General features: G+C 42.7%; 1 protein-coding gene across 1 annotated transcript in view; it reads left to right on the plus strand.

Annotated features, from left to right (window-relative positions):
- The first annotated feature begins 1,139 nt into the window (after positions 1-1,139).
- Positions 1,140-20,501, plus strand: part of MID1 (midline 1) — a 357,475-nt gene continuing 338,113 nt past the window's right edge. Inside the window, exon 1 of the mRNA XM_069945012.1 lies at positions 1,140-1,229. The gene's annotated coding sequence lies outside the window, so the exon portion shown is untranslated. The remainder of the gene's footprint in view (positions 1,230-20,501) is intronic.

Consider the following 20,501-nt stretch of genomic DNA (forward strand, 5'->3'; position numbering starts at 1 on the left):
AGAATCGCAGCGGATTTCAGGTTGTTCCACAGTGAAATCCGGTGTGATTCCCAGTACTGTCAGTGTGTATGGGTTCACATACAGCGGATTTCTCATTCTGCTGCGAGTATGTAAACCCCATCCCCCTTAACCCACTGCTAACAGGCGAATACTTTACCCATCCATGATCCAGCCTACTTCTGTGGCTTCCGGCTCCCTGGCGTCCTGCTCAGCCAATCAGTGCGCTGTCCCGCCGCAGTCACTGATTGGCTGAGCGGGAAGTCAGAATGCTAGGAGCCCCAGCAGCAAGTCGGAGCAGGGATTAGTAAAGTATACATGTGGGTTAAGGGGGGGCAGCGCTTACATTCTTGCAGCGGGATAAAAATTCTGCTGTGAGTACTGTATGTAATCCTATTCAACATGACAGTTTGGGAATCGCGAACTTACAGTGTGAAATCCGCTATTGTTCCGTCATGTGTGAATTAGTATATATATATATGTATGTATTCAATCTTCCCTTAAGCCTGAACAGTATACAGTACATCACCAGATTCCACTTTCATACTGCAATTTACATTCCAAAGCTGCCAGATCTCGAGGCAATGAACATGTAGAAAGTCTGATCAGTACATTAAACATGTGTAATACTGTCTGGTTCTGGTCGCGAGGAACAAAGGACTCTTCTCTGTAGTAGTGTTATTGTTATGAAATGTTTCCCATTTAATACTTTCCTCGGCCACCTTCAGGATCACATCACATCCTGCTCCAATAAATTTTTATCATGCACATAATGTGCCAGGTCTCGGGAGGCTCTTGTAAAAAGCGTAATTCTTATTTTACATACTCTCCCCTGGACTTGTGTTAAATCGTATCCCGAAGGCATCGCTCTGTTAACATTTCATGCACCCGTTGGCACTTGTTGAGCTATTCAGAGCTAACGTTTTCTCTGGGAACACATTCCACGCTTACCTATATATGAAAACCTGCGAGAATGAAGGCAGCTTAAGTAGATTTAGGCTTAATGAAAGAGACAAGCTCGCACACCCTCCTGAAAGGGAGTGGTTACTTGGCTGGACAGAGCACACAACACTGAATCAAACTGTCTCCAGCTCAGCTGATTCCTGAAAAACACGCTCAGGACTTCCAAAGGAAAGTTCAGGATTTCCAAGGACCAGTCGGTTCTTACTTGCTATTTTTTCTTCATTTCTTCAGATTGCAAGAAATTACAAAAAGTGAAAATGGAGAAGAAGGTAAGACAATTATTTTCTATATACCTTATATATAAAAATGTATCATAGCTTTCAATGACATTTTAGTCATCTTTATATATGGTAATAGCATTTCCTATCATTCTTATCTAACATTCCAAGCTGATAGCACTGACTGCTGATGGGATTTTTTGTCTCTGAATACTGGCTTAGGAAACTCGGAATTCTAAACTGTAATCTAAAGCTAAATCCACCAGTACTAAAAATAATAAATCTTCATGATAATATAATTTACCAAAATCATTACTTTAAGAACGTTCACTATATCGGGAAGACAGATATATTGGGGGTTCTATCTTTTTATACAACTATTGCACTAGAATTCTAACTTTTTGGGGTGCGTTCACATGTACAGGATCTGTAGTGCAGATTTGAAGTTGCAGATTCAAAGCAAATCAAATCTCGGCCATCAAATCTGCTGCAGATCCTGTACGTGTGAACGCACCCTTAATAAAATTTACTATACTTTGGACTTCATATTATCATAGGATTGCAATCTTTTTTTCTACATAGGTACAAATATTCAAATGTTATTGAGCAAGTGGTATATATAGCTGGATATATAAGTGGCATGTGTCCACAACCTGTAGAACTTGGGCCATTTGTAATGACAAGGAACTTTTTATTCCCCTATATAGAAAAGCCTTATAGACATAACTGTCCCCAAGATCTCTGGGACAAGATTATAAAATCAGGGATCTATGAAAACTTTTGGTCACTATAAAACTACTGCTATTGTAGGAACTCAATGTGTTAGTATCAAGGCAGATTAATGGAGATAGTCACATGACTTTTAGGCAATGACATGATGATCATGGTACCCCTGGATGTTACTGTGATCGGGGCTTATTGGGTAGCTCTGTCGTGCCACTTTTGGTTGGTTATATCATATATAGTTACATGGACATATTGAACAATAATAATAATAATAATAATAATAATAATAATAAATTAAATGTTTTTTTTTATATTCTACTATACTATGAGATTATCTAGTTTTTGTATGTGATTGTGATTTACAGATCTTTTTTTTTTTTATAACTGTAATTTTTATTAAAGATTTTGACATTTTTCCATGAAACACAAAAGCACACACATGGTAAGGCTTTTACCTCAGCCCAGAGAGGTAATGCAGACATAGAGCAATTGCAACAATAGGCTGTAACAGTTGGAATATATGTAGTTTCTGCAACCATCGTAAAAATACCAGGGCCGAAACACGGCTGGAGGATTACAAAACAGTATTAGCCAAGAACGGGCGGATCCAACAAGGTAATCCGCTCGAAAATAAGGTACACTGATAACACATAGCAACAAATCACAAGACAGGAGATACATAGGAAGGAGGGGAAAAGGGGTGAAGTAGACTGTCAGGGTATTCCATCGGCGGTCGTAAGAGAGGTGAGGTAAGAGTCCCACATGGTCCATACTGAGTCAAACATTTCCATCTTATTGTTTAGAGAGGCAGTCAGTTTTTCTAGGGAGCGCAGTTCCTGCATTCTAGCAATAAAACAGTTCATAGAGGGGGGCGAGACCTGTTTCCATCCCCTCGCAATCAGCGATTTAGCAGCAGTCAAAATGGTTAGTAATAATTTGGATTGTTTCTTCCGTAAAGTTTTGGGGAAGAGATTGAGCAAACATATAGCAGGGTCTCTGGGGATCTCTGTGTGGAAGATTGTAGTGGCCATACCACAGACATCCCTCCAGAACTGCTCAATAAGAGGACATTCCCAGAAAATATGGAAAAGTGAACCAATTGCACCAAGGCATCTCCAGCACGTCGGGGAGATAGAAGCATTCAGCCTATTGAGCAGTTCTGGCGTGTGGTACCAGAACATCATCAGTTTATATTGCGATTCTTTATAGGTGGTACATATAGAGGATTTTGCTGCCCTTTCCCAAATCACATTCCAGCATTCTGGTGGAAGCTGCCTGCCCAACCACGTCTCCCAACGGGACATATACGCATGACCAACCTGGGAATCACCCACAGGGGAATTGAGGATACTATAAATATCTGAAATTAATCCAGCAGTGGAGGTATTACACCTCACCAGTTGTTCAAACGCTGAGGGTTTGGTCACCGTGAGGGTTCCCAGGCGGGACATCATAAAATGTCGTATCTGCAAATACATAAACCCCTCTGAAGACGGTAGCTCCGCCCTGTCCACGAGCCTGTCAAATGGAAGGAGAGTGCGAGTGAGTGGGTCTACGATGTCAGCGAATTGGAAAAGTTTTTTCGAACCCCACAGTTTAACAGGATGGGACTGTAAACTCGGCTGAAAGTTAGGGAAAAGAAGAAAGGAGTGTAGAGGAGAGGCTTTAGAGATGAGCCCAAATTTAGAATAGCAGGAAGACCAGATATGCAGGGTAAAGCGGATAGGCCCCAGTAGGTTGAGATGTGCGGAGGGGGGGGGGGGAGGAGTGCCACAAAAATGAGTTGGGGTGAAATGGGGCCAGCCAGATCTTCTCAATTTCCACCCATCTCTTGTAGGCCAAGTACTTTTACCAGGCAAGAATCTGTCGCAGGTGGGTCGCCCAGTAATAATGGAGTATGTTCGGAACTGCCAGCCCGCCTTGCGTCTTACTACTCATCATTACCGACTTAGGTATGCGGTGCCGTTTTGATGACCAGATAAATTTAAAAATATCCCTCTGAAGGGCCTTGAGTTCTGAGAGAGGTACTCTTACAGGAAGAGTTTCAAAGTAGTAAAGCAATTTGGGCAATATGGTCATTTTCACCGAGGCGACCCTACCCAGGAGAGATATAAAGTGGGAGGTCCATTTAGAGAGGAGAGTTCTGATGTCCCTAAATAGAGCGGGGAAGTTAGCTGAGTACAGGGTAGTGTACGAGGGTGTCAGTTGAATGCCTAAATATTTAAGGGAAGATGTAGTCCATTTAAATTTAAATACAGAGCGCAGATGTGTGACCTGGTGGGCAGGCAGATTTAAGGGCATGGCTTCTGATTTAGTGGTGTTAACTTTATAGCCTGATAGGACTCCAAATCTAGTGAGGAGGTCGCGTAAGACAGGGAGGGTCGTGACGGGGTCAGACAGGGTGAGGAGGACATCATCGGCAAAAAGCATAATTTTGAATTCCTTGCCTCTAACCGACACCCCACGTATATCGGGGCAATTGCGAACCGCCGCCGCCAGGGGCTCGATGCATAGAACAAATAATAAGGGCGACAGCGGGCAGCCCTGTCGGGTGCCATTCAGAATTGGAAAGGTTCTAGACAACATATGGGGGAATTTAATAGCTGCAGTAGGGGTCGAATATAATGCCTCAATTGCAGTCAGAAAGGGTCCCCTAAGACCAAAGCGTTTTAGGGTCTCAAACATAAACGGCCAGCCAAGGCGATCAAAGGCCTTTTCTGCATCCAGACTAAGAAGCACTGCCCTCTCTGACTGCTGGTTGACTGCATCGATAATGTCAATGGCCCGTCTGGTATTGTCCCCACCCTGTCTGCCGGACACAAACCCAACCTGATCTGCATTCACGAGGGAGGGTAGCCAATAACCTAGTCTAGTGGCCAATATTTTGGTGAAGATTTTAAAGTCTGAGTTCAAGAGGGAGATCGGCCTGTAGTTGGCACAATCTGTGTGGTCCTTACCTGGCTTAGGGATGAGGGTGACAAATGAGTGGGACAAGGAGGAAGGTATAGCTTCCCCTTGAAGAAAAGAGTTAAAAAGTGATAACAGTCTGGGGGACAGGTCTGCAGAGAAGGTTTTATAATAGAGATAGGTAAAACCATCCGGTCCCGGTGCCCGGCCCGACGGAAGAGATTTAAGTGTTTCTGACAGCTCTTCCATGCTAATAGGTGCGTTTAACTCATCTATAGCATTGTTTGGCAAAGAGGGGAGCTGACATTCTGACAGAAATTCATTAATCCGGCAGGAACGGGCCTCAGGGTCGGAGGGAAGGGTAGACGGTAGCGAGTATAGCTTAGAGTAGAATTGGAGGAATAGGGAAGAGATATCCGCAGGATGATATCGCAGAGCGCCCGAGGAATCCCTGAGGACCTGGGGGGACTGGGAGGCTGTTTGGTCATTTAGTTTGCGAGCTAGGAGAGTATGGGCTTTATTGCCTTTTTCATAAAAGCGCTGCTTGGAATAGAGGAGCAGCTTCTCTACTTTCATTAATGATAGCTCTTTCAGACGTGATCTCGCAGCCACCAGTCGCCGCAGCCCCACCAGAGATGGGCGGTCAGCTAGGGAGCGCTCCAAAGTCTGAATTTCCCGCTTAGCTGCCAGAAAGGCCATCTGGGAGTCTCGTTTATGACGAGAGCTCAGAGCGATACAATGCCCTCTGACTACTGCCTTATGGGCCTCCCACAGGATGGCTTCAGAGTTTACAGAGCCCCCATTGTCCAGGAAGTAAGAGGTAATACTGGCCTTGATCGAATCACGGGACAACGGGTACTTCAGCAGGGTTTCATTTAGGCGCCAATGACAATGGCGTGTTGGTGTCATTAAGCTTTTTAGACAGATCACCACTGGCCCGTGATCCGACCAGGAGATAGGGTCTATATGTGCCTTTTGTAGGAGCCTGACAGTGGGAATATTACCAAAGAAATAATCAATTCTAGAATGTAGGCAATGTGGATGGGAGTAAAACGTATATTCCCTCTCCGTAGGATGGTCTAGCCTCCAGAGGTCGTATAGGTTATGTTTTCGGATAAGTTTGCGGAATTCAGTGGAAAGTCTGGTCTGGTCTGCAGGGACAGCTCGGTTATCTACAGAGTGTCTGTCTAGCAGATCTGAGAAAGTTAAATTAAAGTCTCCCCCTATAACTCTGGGAGCCGGGGGGTATTTTGCCAACTTATTGAACACCCTACGGAGGAAGGGAATCTGGGTCCTATTTGGGGCATAGATATTACAAAAAATTAGAGGTTTACCATGCAGCGTGCCTTCCACTATGACATACCGCCCGCCCGGGTCTGAGAATGAAGAAGAAACCTGGAAGGGGAAGGAGCGAGAGAAAAGGATAGCTACCCCTGCAGTTTTAGTGCCCCTGGAGGCAGTGATAGCTATGGGATAGGAGTGGTGGGAAAAAGAGAAGGTCGCGGTGTTATCAAAATGCGTTTCCTGTAGGAAAGCCACGTCTGCTTTTAGATTGCGTAATTCCCTTAAGGTCAAACGGCGTTTGACATTGGAGTTAAGGCCCTTTACATTTAGAGTCACTATTCTAGCCATTGGGAGGGAGTAGTGAACAAGGACCAGCGAAATAACAACTCACCCAGTTCAGACAGCTCGCGGACAGGGACGGGCTCCCCTCACCATTATGTGGATGTAGGTTAACAGCCGAAGGACCCCTGGAGATAGGGAGAGAAGGGGAAAGGAAGGGAGGGGAGAGAAAACGCAGACAGACAAGACAAAGACACCATAGACGGACATTTGTAGGAGCCCATGGCTCACCATCCTGACACATCATATCAGGACAAAGGGGTAAATAGATTAACCATAAGAGTATAACATATAGAAATAAACAACCCAAAGGTTGAAACATTATGCCCCTATCGGGGGGGAGGTAGGAAGCACCAAGTGGGTCAACAGCAGACCAAGCAAAGAACATACAAAGAACTGAGCAACACAGCTATGGTAATATCAATTATCGTAAAAGTAGGCCATGTTACAATAGCCCATAAGGGGGTAGGCTGTTGTGAGGTAGGGAGGACACGAGGCTCACAGCCACGTCTCTACTCATGAGGGAGATCTATGTCCTGCACAGGAGTGGGAGTCGGTTCAGTGGATCCTGAGCGCTTTCTCTTCTGTCGCTGGGTTTGCCACACTGGTGGCGGTGATGGAGGAGGGGGAGCGATAGTCCATTCCGATATTTTGGGAATCGGGATGTCCAGGGTGTCACAGAACTTGGGGAGGTCTGACAGGGTTCGCAGGACAGCGGAACGCCCATTCCTGCGAGCAGAGAGTGCAAAAGGAAAGTTCCATCTGTATGAGGCGTCGCAGTCCCGCAGAATTGCAAGCAAAGGGCGCAGAAAGCGGCGTTTCTGCAGAGTTATCCAGGATAAATCAGGAAAGAGTTGAAGAGATGCACCGTAGAAATCCAGATCCCGGAGAGAGCGAGCTTTAGTCATGATGGCCTCTTTAACCGTATAGTCATGTAGGCAACAGATAACATCTCGGGGCGCACCCGATGTCGGTTTGGGCCTGAGAGCCCTGTGTGCCCTGTCGAACTTAATCTTGTTGGTGGGTGGTTCACCCAGAATGGAATTAAAGAGTCCTTCTAGTGTACTGACAAGGTCATCATCATGCGTCGCTTCGGGGAGGCCTCTTATTCGTATGTTATTGCGCCGCCCTCTATTATCCAGGTCTTCAATGTGGCGTTGCATATCATCCAGAGTATGGGCCTGGGTGCAAACAGTGGATCTCAATTTGTCAATATAGACTCTGGTAGAATCATGGTCGTTTTCCAATGAGTCAACCCTCTGAGAAATATGGTGTAGGTCCTTTCTCACCTCTGCAAGCTCTACCCTGAAAGTCTCTTTCACTTCATTAATCAGGGACTTAAAGTCCTGTTTGGTGGGGAGCTGAGACAGCAGGTCCTGGACCCCTTGCTGGGACATAGTGCCTATGATAGAAGTTTCAGAGTCCGAGTCTGCTGTGCGCCAATCTGATCTAGGCGAGGTATCAGAGCGGGACGGGGCACCATTATTCTTAGTGGACTGAGTCTGGCCCCCCTTCTTATTCTTCTCCCCCCGCTGTGTTTTCTGTACGGCGGCCATCATATATTGTGATATGCGCTGCTGCCCCTTTAAGGTGATGGGGTCAGCGCGCTGTCGGGCCTGTTGTATGGGGGATAGAGAGGCTTGATGACAGCTATCCCCTTCTATAGTTCCCAGGCCTGTGTCCAGAGCTCCCAGCTCGTTGTCAGAGCTAGTAGGGGAGAGATGAAGGGGCCCAGCTACAGGCCGCACTCCGCCGGCCGGAAAACAAGATGGCCGCGCGCCACGTGGGAGCTCACCCTCCGTCTCGGCTGTCGGGCCAGGCGGATCCCCTCTCCTCACCTCCGATGGACTCCGCGGCGGGCTAGGAGGGATCCGGTCCCTGGCTCCAGCCAGGTCTGACCGCGGGCTGCAGGGGAGCTGAAGGAGCGTCCGCCTCGTGTCAGGCCGCCGGGACTCTGATGCGGCCGCGCCGCGAGTGAGGTATGGGGCGGACGGGTGCAGGCGGGTAGCAGGTCTGGCGTGGGTGAAGGGTGGTCTCGGGGTCCCCCGGTACCTCTGCTCCATGTATAGGAACCGGTCAGCTGCCTCAGAACGGGTGTATGGCCTCTTATGTAGCTGTGTATGCCCGGAGCTCCTCACTCAGGCTGCCATCTCCATCGGCGGTTCGCCACGCCCCCCGTGATTTACAGATCTTAATATATACATTTGTTGCCTTCTTATGATTGTAAATCTCTGTGACAGAGAATTGAGAAGAAGGGAATTTAGCGATATCATCAATTATCTTCTATGTGGCTCTGGATATGTAGAAGCTTCTAAGAGAGTTGGTTGTCGAGGAGTTAACTATACTGTATTCATTATAATGATTAACTCTATCGTAATAGACAAGTAATGTAAGGAGGGTAATTGTTTGCTTTATTTTCTATTAACTTATTAAGAAAACAAATGTATATGGCTACTGTAAGGTAAGATCCTATAGAGATAGCAGCGGAGGCAAGAGGCGGGGGGCTTAGCTCTTAGTAACTTGCATGACCTGATTTCATGTTTTACAGATTTAAGGATTTAGAGAAAATGTTGTTAAGCTGAATACAGGGAAATGTTTTAAGAGCACTAACTGCTTCAGGAACTGGTGAACGGACAGGAGGCCGTCATCCACTATGGCTTTTCTGCACATGGGATTATTGTTGTCATCCAATATACAGAGCAAATCTTGATTCTTTCAATTATTTTACATAAAATTATTGTTGTCATCCAATATACAGAGCAAATCTTGATTCTATCTTTTACTATTTATGTGGTTGAGTTTACTGCCTCGATTTACTGGTCTAAACCAACTGTATTAAATAACAGATCAAAAACAGATATGTGTGCCAATAGTAGTATTGCTGAACACTTCATAAGTGTTAACTCAGTGTTATCTGTGCGTTATATAGGACTACTGGTAAAGCGACTGAATTATCATAACTCAATGTTATCTGTGCCTTATATAGGACTACTGGTAAAGCGACTGAATTATCATAACTCAATGTTATCTGTGCGTTATATAGGACTACTGGTAAAGCAACTGAATTATAATAACTCAGTGTTATCTGTGCGTTATATAGGACTACTGGTAAAGCAACTGAATTATAATAACTCAGTGTTATCTGTGCCTTATATAGGACTACTGGTAAAGCGACTGAATTATCATAACTCAATGTTATCTGTGCGTTATATAGGACTACTGGTAAAGCAACTGAATTATAATAACTCAGTGTTATCTGTGCGTTATATAGGACTACTGGTAAAGCAACTGAATTATAATAACTCAGTGTTATCTGTGCGTTATATAGGACTACTGGTAAAGCAACTGAATTATAATAACTCAGTGTTATCTGTGCGTTATATAGGACTACTGGTAAAGCGACTGAATTATAATAACTCAGTGTTATCTGTGCGTTATATAGGACTACTGGTAAAGCGACTGAATTATAATAACTCAGTGTTATCTGTGCGTTATATAGGACTACTGGTAAAGCGACTGAATTATAATAACTCAGTGTTATCTGTGCGTTATACAGGACTACTGGTAAAGCGACTGAATTATCATAACTCAGTGTTATCTGTGCGTTATACAGGACTACTGGTAAAGCGACTGAATTATCATAACTCAGTGTTATCTGTGCGTTATACAGGACTACTGGTAAAGCAACTGAATTATAATAACTCAGTGTTATCTGTGCGTTATATAGGACTACTGGTAAAGCGACTGAATTATAATAACTCAGTGTTATCTGTGCGTTATATAGGACTACTGGTAAAGCGACTGAATTATCATAACTCAGTGTTATCTGTGCGTTATATAGGACTACTGGTAAAGCGACTGAATTATAATAACTCAGTGTTATCTGTGCGTTATATAGGACTACTGGTAAAGCGACTGAATTATAATAACTCAGTGTTATCTGTGCGTTATATAGGACTACTGGTAAAGCGACTGAATTATCATAACTCAGTGTTATCTGTGCGTTATATAGGACTACTGGTAAAGCGACTGAATTATAATAACTCAGTGTTATCTGTGCGTTATATAGGACTACTGGTAAAGCGACTGAATTATAATAACTCAGTGTTATCTGTGCGTTATATAGGACTACTGGTAAAGCGACTGAATTATAATAACTCAGTGTTATCTGTGCGTTATACAGGACTACTGGTAAAGCGACTGAATTATAATAACTCAGTGTTATCTGTGCGTTATATAGGACTACTGGTAAAGCGACTGAATTATAATAACTCAGTGTTATCTGTGCGTTATACAGGACTACTGGTAAAGCGACTGAATTATCATAACTCAGTGTTATCTGTGCGTTATACAGGACTACTTGTAAAGCAACTGAATTATAATAACTCAGTGTTATCTGTGCGTTATACAGGACTACTTGTAAAGCAACTGAATTATAATAACTCAGTGTTATCTGTGCGTTATATAGGACTACTGGTAAAGCGACTGAATTATCATAACTCAGTGTTCATAAGTATAAGCACAGTATAGATCCGTTCTCTAATCATCTTATTATCAGCTTTTAATTTACAGGGTGGTCCAAAAGTAGGTGGGCAGTATGTGTAATAGGGTTATGAGGGGGGAGATTTATCAAACATGGTGTAAAGTAAAACTGGCTCAGCAAGTGAAATTGCCCCTAGCAACCAATCAGATTCCACCTTTCATTTTCCAAAGAGTCTGTGAGGATTGTAAGATGGAATCTGATTGGTTGCTAGGGGCAACTGAGCCAGTTTCACTTTACACCATGTTTGATAAATCTCCGACTTCATAAACCTATTACACATACTGTCCACCTACTTTTGGACCACTATAGATAGATAGATAGATAGATAGATAGATAGATAGATAGATAAAGAAATAGATATAGATATATATTATAGTTGTGTCTTTGCCTACAGTGACATAAGTAATTTTATGCATGAGGCACCTACACTTTTAGGCAATGTTCACATAACGTCAAAAAAAGATAAAAGGCATCAGGCGTCACACACAGTTTTTCTTTTATCACCATTCTTTCACTGTTTTTACTATTAAATTCAATGGACTTTTCAATTAAAGACACAATCAAAGGCCAATTATTTCACCTGACCTAGAATCAACAGCTGTCATTACACTGACGTCGGCCAAACAGTGACATGACGGACGTCATTTTAAACGGACAGGAATAAACGTGTGAACATAGCCTTATACTGCCTACTCAATATCATAAAGTAAGCTGTTGCTGCAAATCCATCCTTAGGAAATCATAATGGTAATTTACATTGAAATATGTCTTTCGTTATGTTTTCCGTCAAATCTAAGGTAGGTTTGATTCTCAGTGACGTCTTCACTGAAAAAAAAAACACTATTTAGACCTGGCCTAAAATTACTTTTATCAATATAGACCCCTGATATCCGTCAAATAGAAAAACAGGTGGGCCAAAGAAATGGGCAAATTGTTAATCCCTATGTATTGGCAATCATGGAAACAAAGAGGCAATAGGCTGCTAAGTGAACTTTCATAAAAGAGGGGCTTTTATAGTATGGCAAGCAGCATTACAGTCCTGTATAAGGCACATTGGAGGCCTGTATAAAATGCAGAAAAAAATGTTCTGCATTTGCCATTATTGGTGTAGCTAAAGCTGGCCGTATACATTAGTTAGGGGTATAATTCTCTGTTCTGATTTTACATGAACATATGATCATTGTTGGATATAGTACGGTTCAGCCACATACCTCTAATGTATATGATATGGCAAGGATAATATAGTGTAACTCAGCTTCTCACAAGCTCCATCGGTCTATTTATTCATATTGTATTAGATCTTTTTATACAGTGTATTCCGCTGCTTTTTAATAACACAGCAGATTAGACATGATTTATTCTCTGTTTTCCCCAAATGAAGAAACTTTTTAGAGTTTGTGTTAGTTCAGTGAATATGTGAATACCTGAAGTTGGCACTGGAAGCTCTGTAAAAATTAAGACCATGTGTTTCTGCTACTGCTGTATGACGAGCGTGAACTTTAGCTGCAAATTTTAAGTGAAAACATTTGATATATTTAACAACAAGCTTTAAAGTCATTTAATGAAAAGTATAAAAGAAGAAAAAGCTGTAAAAGATAAAACAAGCTCTTTTCTAGTAATAAACGTAAGGTACAGCCTGTAGGGCGGCTAGAAGAGAGTTGCCTAGACATATCAGATGTCTCCCCTTATTATGGCATATACTAAAAAGTTATATTAAAATCACTTCAATGCTAAAGGTAACTCGGTTTATCAATATTCTACCTACAAAATGGCCTCTTATTGTAAAATCATTTGTCCAAAAGAAAAAGGAGTGGTTTAAAAAAATTTAAAGAATATGTTTAAAGGGCCTCTAAATGTGAAACACCTGGAAAAGTAAAATTTACAGTGGTAATAATAATAATAATAATAACTATTATTATTATTATTATTATTATTATTATTTATACAGTATGGCGCCAACAGATTCAGTAGCAGTATACATTTCTACAATGATATTTATTAATGTTTAACTTGTGAAAAGTAGAATTTTTTTGGACTTTTTGTCCTTTGATTAAGCTTCCCTCCATCCTGAAATGGATACACATTGCTGAGCAAGTATAAATAAATATAATAAACTCTAGATTTAGTGTCCCATTAAGTAATGGTGTACTTTATCTTCCTGTCCGCTATTGTTTATAATAGGCTCAATGTAATCATACGTCTTCCTGCCACCACTGTCTGTTTTGTGCAACATTTATAGGTAAGTATTACGTTACATAAGTTAAAAATTAAATTGATACTTTTCCTGCCTTTCTACTAGAACAGCAGGATCTTAAACACATAAGGAGACATACTGTGAACTGTGGCACCTCCACCTAGCCTGGTATATTACATTAGCAACCATGACCAAAAAAAGGAAGATTTCAAGATTATGTTTTATTATCCTAGGGCTAAAAACGAGAATACAAGTACAAGTGTGTATGTATATATGTATATATATATATATATATATATATATATATATATATATATATATATATATGTTTAAGGGCTAAACACCGTCCAATTGAAAGCAGAGTATAAATAAATAAATTATGTTTTTCAAAGATGCATAATGAGTTCAATAAAAGTTAACTAAAAAGATATACAATTCTCCAGTATACTATCTGTATAAATTCCTACCTCTTCTTAGCAGCTCTGCTTCCAGTCATTCAGTAGCGACCTTCCTTAATTACTCCCAGGGGATCAATGTATCCTGGTCAAGAGATGGACCGATAGGAGCACGACTTGAGTAGAAGACACAATGTTATTATTAAAGTGCAGGGTATTACACTAGCAGCAAGGTAGAACCCATCCCATCTACACTGTTTCCCCATAGATATTTCAATTAATAAGCCGTAGGTAAAGAGTAATCCCATAGGACTATAGTGAACGTTGAACGTTACCATATGTTTCAGCAAAATACATCTTTCGGCTATGTGCGTACAGCATAAAAATAAGGGCAAAATGCAACCATATTTGGATAAATACTGCCTGAAAGTTCTTTATTTCAAGCCGTTTTTATCCAAATATGGACGTATTTTGCCCTTATTTTTATGTTATATGAACATGGCCTTAGACTGTATTTCATAACAACGGCCGTTGTTCTGCAAACAGACATTATTTTTGAAACAACGGCCATTGTTATGAAATACAGCGTTGTTTTTACATTGTGTGAACATAGCCCAATGCTATGTGCAGGTGAAAATACGGCTGTATTTTGATAGTTACGGCCGTAAATAAAGAGCATGATCATTACTTATTGGCGTCATTTTTAATAGACAGCAGCGTTTCCCAATAAATGCCGGCCCGTTCCCATAGTAGGAACATAGCCTATATGTTTAGCTAGTATAGAGGATCTCTTACGTGCTACCCCTTTTCAGTTGATAAATCAATATCATGTCTGATGGAGCGAGGACTGCAGAGAGACTGGCTAGTGAGAAATGGACCTCTACAATCTGCTCCTGTGTCATGATTTACAGCACTGCTGCAAATAACAAATGGGATAAGCATAGTGGTTCCACTCCTGCAGTTTTTGTGATGGAAGTTTGTATTAGGAATTTGGGCGGCGTGTCCCGACAGCTGCAGAATGATGGTGACACAATCAAGTCTCTATAAATACTGCAAGCTTGCTTAAAGCAGACAAATGTCATCAGAAGGCGCGATTATCTGCTGCGATTAGTCATTTAACCCCAAGGATTAAAATCTTAGCAATGGATGACTACCTAAGATTTCCTGGTAATACGTTCTGTACGAATAGATCCTCCGGTATAAAGCTGGAAAGTCATGGATACATGTTATCTTACTGCATAATTGCTTAAACCAAAGTTATTGCTGCATGTGTTCTAAGAAAATACAGCTGCAGACTGTGATCACAACTTATCTATTCCCCACTGCCTATTGATGTGGAAGATTCCGCAACAATCAAGGCAAAATTAAAAGTTTGCTATGGGGCCCAGCTATCTCTAGCTACGTCCCTGCCTTCAGAACATCTGTTTTTGCATGGTGTGTGCTATAACAGTGGTATTTATTATCGTTGGTTTTCATGGGATAACTCCTCTAAGTTATGCTACGTTCACACAGAGCGATAATTCGCCCAATCAATCGTTTAACGATTTTGAAGCAACGATTTGGTTTTTATAACGATCAGCGTTTAGACGAATAAATCGTTAGAAAAAAACGTAAGGAAATTCGTAAGAAAAATCGTTAATGCGATCGTTTTTAAGATCGCTTAAAGAGGATGTACCACCCGGTACATCCTCTTTAACCTGAACCCACGGATCGATCTGCGCCGGCACGGGGAAGCCGTTGCCACGGTCGTTTTTTTGGACCGCCGCCCGGTTCCCGAGCACGGCGCCATTCGATCCAGTGTTACAGGCCGGTGCTGAAGCACTGGAGGTCGTCCGGGCCGCCCCTAGTGGGAGGGAATTCCCTCCTCTGTATGACGCGGCTCCATTCATTCTAAACAAGCCGCGTCATACAGGGGAGGGAATTTCCTCCCACTGGGGGCGGCCCGGCCGACCTTCAGTGCTTCAGCACCGTCCGGTGCCGCTGGATCAAAAGGCGCCGTGCATGGGAACCGGGCGGCGGTCCGAAAAACCGACCGCGGCACCGGCTTCCCCGTGCCGGCGCCAATCGATCCATGGGTTCAGGTTAAAGAGGATGTACCGGGTGGTACATCCTCTTTAAGCCCATCTTTTACATAGGGTGAATCTTTGAAAGACTGTTTACACGAAGCGATCTGCGAATATTTAGCGAACGATGAACAACGATTCACGGAACTGCTAATGCTCTTACCCCTGGAAGAGGAGGAAAATGCCTGAAGGACGTTCCTCTTCGTCTCTGGTTCCCTTCGTGTCCCCCCTCCTCCTGCAGGAGATGAAGGTCACAAGACCCTCGTCTCAGATTTGGCCTTGGCTTAGTGAAGCGACAGCCCTGAAGCCGTGCCCCTCACTATGAGCAGCTTAGAAGCTTTATTTATATATCCAGTAAAACTAAAATCTAAATCCAACAAGGCCATTAACGTTTTTTTTTTTCTTTCTTGTAAAGCTAACAAAAGTAACAAGAATATAATGTAGTCATTTTAAATATGAAACAGGGATTGTGAATTTGGTTCTGGATTTACAAAAAATCTATGGAAATTAGATTTTTTTATAGCTGATTTTAAGTTGTCTGTTGTTTCACCAAACCCAATAATGAAACTCTTCCTTTACAACATGGAAATCTACATGGTGATGGGATTAGTTCATCCCAGTAGGAAGTCAATGTTGTATTTATACTTTTCTGTCATTAAAGTGCACTAAGAACACTGGTGCACACGGACGCCGCTCCCTGTAAAGTAGTCCGCAGCATTATCTTATAAGCCAGCTTGGTTAAATTGTGATTCAAATCTTCAGTCTTAATTGGAAAAGCTCTTAAACATGTCAGTTTTCCTACAAGCACTCCTCTGCATTAAAGAGGATTTGTCATTTAGTGCATACACGAAACACATATTCTCCAATGAATGAAATCAGTGTAACAGACTTCCCCGCAAGTTTGCCTGGATATTTAGATAGAGTGCTTGTCAAAGCTTGCAGGTTGCTTGGGATTAACAGAGGTGAAAAATATAAATTATTTCCAGTTCATTTGGGTTTTGCAATCTGAGATTTTCAAGCTATGTCTTCAGTAATTTTCGACATTGACATTTTTAATTTAGCATGCCGGTTTGAAATAAAGGCTTAGCTAAGGATTATGCTTATGGTTTCTAGGGTTGGGTCCAGGCATGGTGGATAACATTTGCCATGGATTTATCCTGTCAGAAATCCACAGCAAATCCGCATCCAGTGCATCCACTTTAAGGGGAAACTAAGCATGGATATGCCTATATATGTGCTGCCAGGTTGACATTGCCAAGCAAGCAGCGCATACTTACCATCCGTGCTGCTATGTGATCCAGTATCATCATGAAAAACAATCTTTATGCCCTAGCTGACAGTGTAACAGTGGAGTGTCTGTGACACTGTCAGCGCCTGCCCCAGACAACCTCCTTTCCACCCTGCTCTCCATCCAATGCTGTAGTTTTAGGATGCCACTTGCCCTCCTTCCCTTGGCTGTCAAGAAGATGCAGCATTGGAGAGCAGGGTGGGGCAGAGGCCGTGCAGGGTGGGCACCCAGGAATAAACATTGTTTTTCATGAAGGCTAGAGTTGAGTGAACTTCGCGCATGCTTGAGTTTGTCCGAACCCAAGCATGCGGCTTTTGATTAGCAGTGGCTGCTGAAGTTCGATAAAGCCATATCCATGTTTTCCAGACAGCCTTAGGGCTTTAACCAACTTCAACTGCTAATCAAATGCTGCATGCTCGGGTTAGGACAAACTTGAATATTCCCGAAGTTCATTCAACTCTAAAGAAGACGCCTGATCACAGAGCAGCGTGGATGGTAAGTATGTGCTGCTCAAGTGATTGGCAATGGGAAACAGTGGTGGTTGTACTACTCGGCCAGTAATGTTATTTGTTGTGACGCCAGTGCTAGTCCAGCACACAGGAGGAATGTTGGTACCTGCTTTTTTGTATGGCTGTCTGTATTCCCCAAAATGGTCGGTAACCTTCAGGGTTTGCTGTGGGTCCCTTTGGCTCTTGTTACGACAACCTGGAGTGGCAACTGATCCACCTGGATTGTCGATACTGCCACCCACAGAAAGAAGAAAAATAACTAGAGATGAGCTAACCGGGTTCGGGTTCGAGTCCATACGAACCCGAACTTTTGGCATTTGATTAGCGGGGGCTGCTGAACTTGGATAAAGCTCTAAGGTTGTCTGGAAAACATGGATACAGCCAATGACTATATCCATGTTTTCCACATAGCCTTAGGGCTTTATCCAACTTCAGCAGCCACCGCTAATCAAATGCCGAAAGTTCGGGTTTGGAAGGACTCGAGCATGCTCGAGGTTCACTCATCTCTGAAAATACCCCAAGGTGTACGGTGGTGTGTGTATAGGTGCAGGTGATAGAGATAGAGTTGGACAGAGTCCCATGCATTTGGTATGAAAATAGAACAACTTTACTGTAGAACTTTTGCAGGTTTACAGTACATGTTTCACAGACAGTAGAAATCTTTGACACACACGTAATTGCTTGACTTAATGCTTGAGGTAGGTGCTTGAAAGGAGTCAAAGAAGTAGTTGTAGTAGTGCTTGTAGAAAGTAGAGAGAAGAGGAGAGGAGTTTGCCAAAGGAGCCCTGAGCTCAGTGTAGCCTTGTACTCTGCAAGAACCTTGGTAGATATTTTTAGTAATAAAGTGATACTCGTACTAACGTTTAGACTGTGTCTGACCACCTTCTGCCCCCTAGTGTCGTAGAAACCGGCCTAGGTGGGTAGCACGAGCCCCAGCGGTGGTTATCTGAGTGTAGCAAGGTGTCTGAGGTGTCCCAGTTACCTGCACTGCGCAGTTGGATACATAGACCTTTATATACCGGTAGCTTTGTCCTACTGGGATCAGCTCCTATTGCTTCAGGAGTTTGTCCTGCACTTTGTAGATGTGTTCCTGGCATGAGATAGGGTGTTCCTTGGTGGCTACTCTCCCTTACTCGTTCTTAGCACTACATAGTGTAAGTAGTAGTTATTTAAAAAAAAAAACTCTTGGTCTCTAGCTGCATCTGTTCACATTGATAACCTAGTATGAACTGACTTTTTGTGTCCCTGCCAGGGGTCCTGGCTTAGCTTCTGCAGGAATGGCTTTTTTTGGGTCCTCCCTCACTGAGAATCTAAGTAAGACTGAACTGCACTTCCTCCACCAGTAACTCCTCCTACAGGGGCCTTTGTGTACCCTTCTGTGAGTGGTTGGGCTGAGTGTGTGCAAGAGAAAGACTAAAGAGGATAGGAAAAAGAGAAAGAGCACCTACTAGTGGTCTGCACATAACACCTGGTACAAAAAACATTTGTACCACAAATTTTTCTTCATTTAGCTGTGCATAGAAAGACATATAAATATACAAAACACTGACAACTAGTGGGAAAACTTAAAAATACCTCATCCACCACTTAACCTGAGAACTTGTTGACAGGTGCATAAGAGAAGAGAAAAACACCAGTGGTGGGATACCACGCCAGCATGGATATATGCATATCCATGCTGTCAGTTTTGCATTTGTTATGTAGAGTCATGTAAAAAAAAAATTACATGCTCTTTAAATTCTGAATGAATGGTTTTACAGATCAGGATGTAATAAAGATAAAACATCTGGTCATAGAAACACTTGGGAGAAATTTTGCCCCACACTATTTTTACAACATTGCTGCAGTTCATTGAAGTTTGTGGGCATTTGTTTATGCACAGCTCTCAGGGTCCTGCCACAGCATTTCAAATTGATTTAAGGTCTAGACATTTGACAGAGCCATTGCAGCACCTTGATTCTGTATAGATTTTCTGGTGTGTTTGGAATCATTGTCGTGCTGCATAGCTCAGTTTCAGCCAAGCTTTAGCTGTTGGATAGATGGCCTCACATTTGGCACTATAACACTTCAGTACAGAATAGTTCAATTTGCCAAGATGCCCACTCCTGGGAAAATTATCAATATTTTCCACTGGTGAAAATATTTTCTGTAGAATGATGAACTTGATTTTTTTTAATTACCTTATAAACTTTCCCAGATTGATAGGCAGTAACAATTGCATCTATAAGGCCCCTATTATACGGAGCGATAATCGGCTTAATCAGGCCGATTCAGACGATTATCGCTCCATTTAATAGAGACAACGATCAGCTGATGACAACGACCATCGGCTAATCATGTCTTGTCGTGATGACCTAAAGTCATCAGCCACTGACTATGCATCGCTATGTGTTGTTCATCTGCCCTTTGCTTGCATCCTGGAGCTTGCTGTAGCTTTAGAGCCGGTCTCTGAACTGACAGGCCGCTCAGCCAATCACTGGTCGCGGCAGTCGTGGACAGTGATTGGTTAGAGGCCTGTCTGTTCAGAGACCCGCTCTGAAGCTACAACAGCAGCTCTGGGAAGCGAGCAGAGGGCAAAAGAATACAGGGACTGTGGACACGTAATGTATACAGTTTAAGGGCTAGGGCTGCATGGACATCGCTAACAATGTCCGTGCAACCCTTGCTAAACGATTATCGAGCCTTGTAATAGGCTTGGTAAGCGAGTTCTAATCTTGAAGACATCAGGCCGTGTAATAGGGCCCTAAGATTGTTGATGATGTCTTTCCTCCTTGGCATTGTGTTGACATACCCAGAATACTACATAATAGCAAACTTCAAAAACTCGAATGCTGCCGATTTGGACGATTATCGTTCTGTGTAATAGAAACAACGATCAGAAGATGAAACGCTTATCGGCTGATTGTCGGTTTAGGTTTGGACGCAAAATCGTCGGGCGCCGCCCCACATCCCTATGTGTAATAGCCGACGGCTGAAGATTGCACAAACACCTGATACCTTACCTCTCCCAGCTCCCATTGTTCTTTCCTGTTCTCCGCAGCTATCCCATCCTGGCGGCAGCAGCTCCTAAGTGTC

This window comes from Dendropsophus ebraccatus, chromosome 11, assembly GCF_027789765.1.
Source record: "Dendropsophus ebraccatus isolate aDenEbr1 chromosome 11, aDenEbr1.pat, whole genome shotgun sequence".
NCBI lineage: Eukaryota > Metazoa > Chordata > Amphibia > Anura > Hylidae > Dendropsophus > Dendropsophus ebraccatus.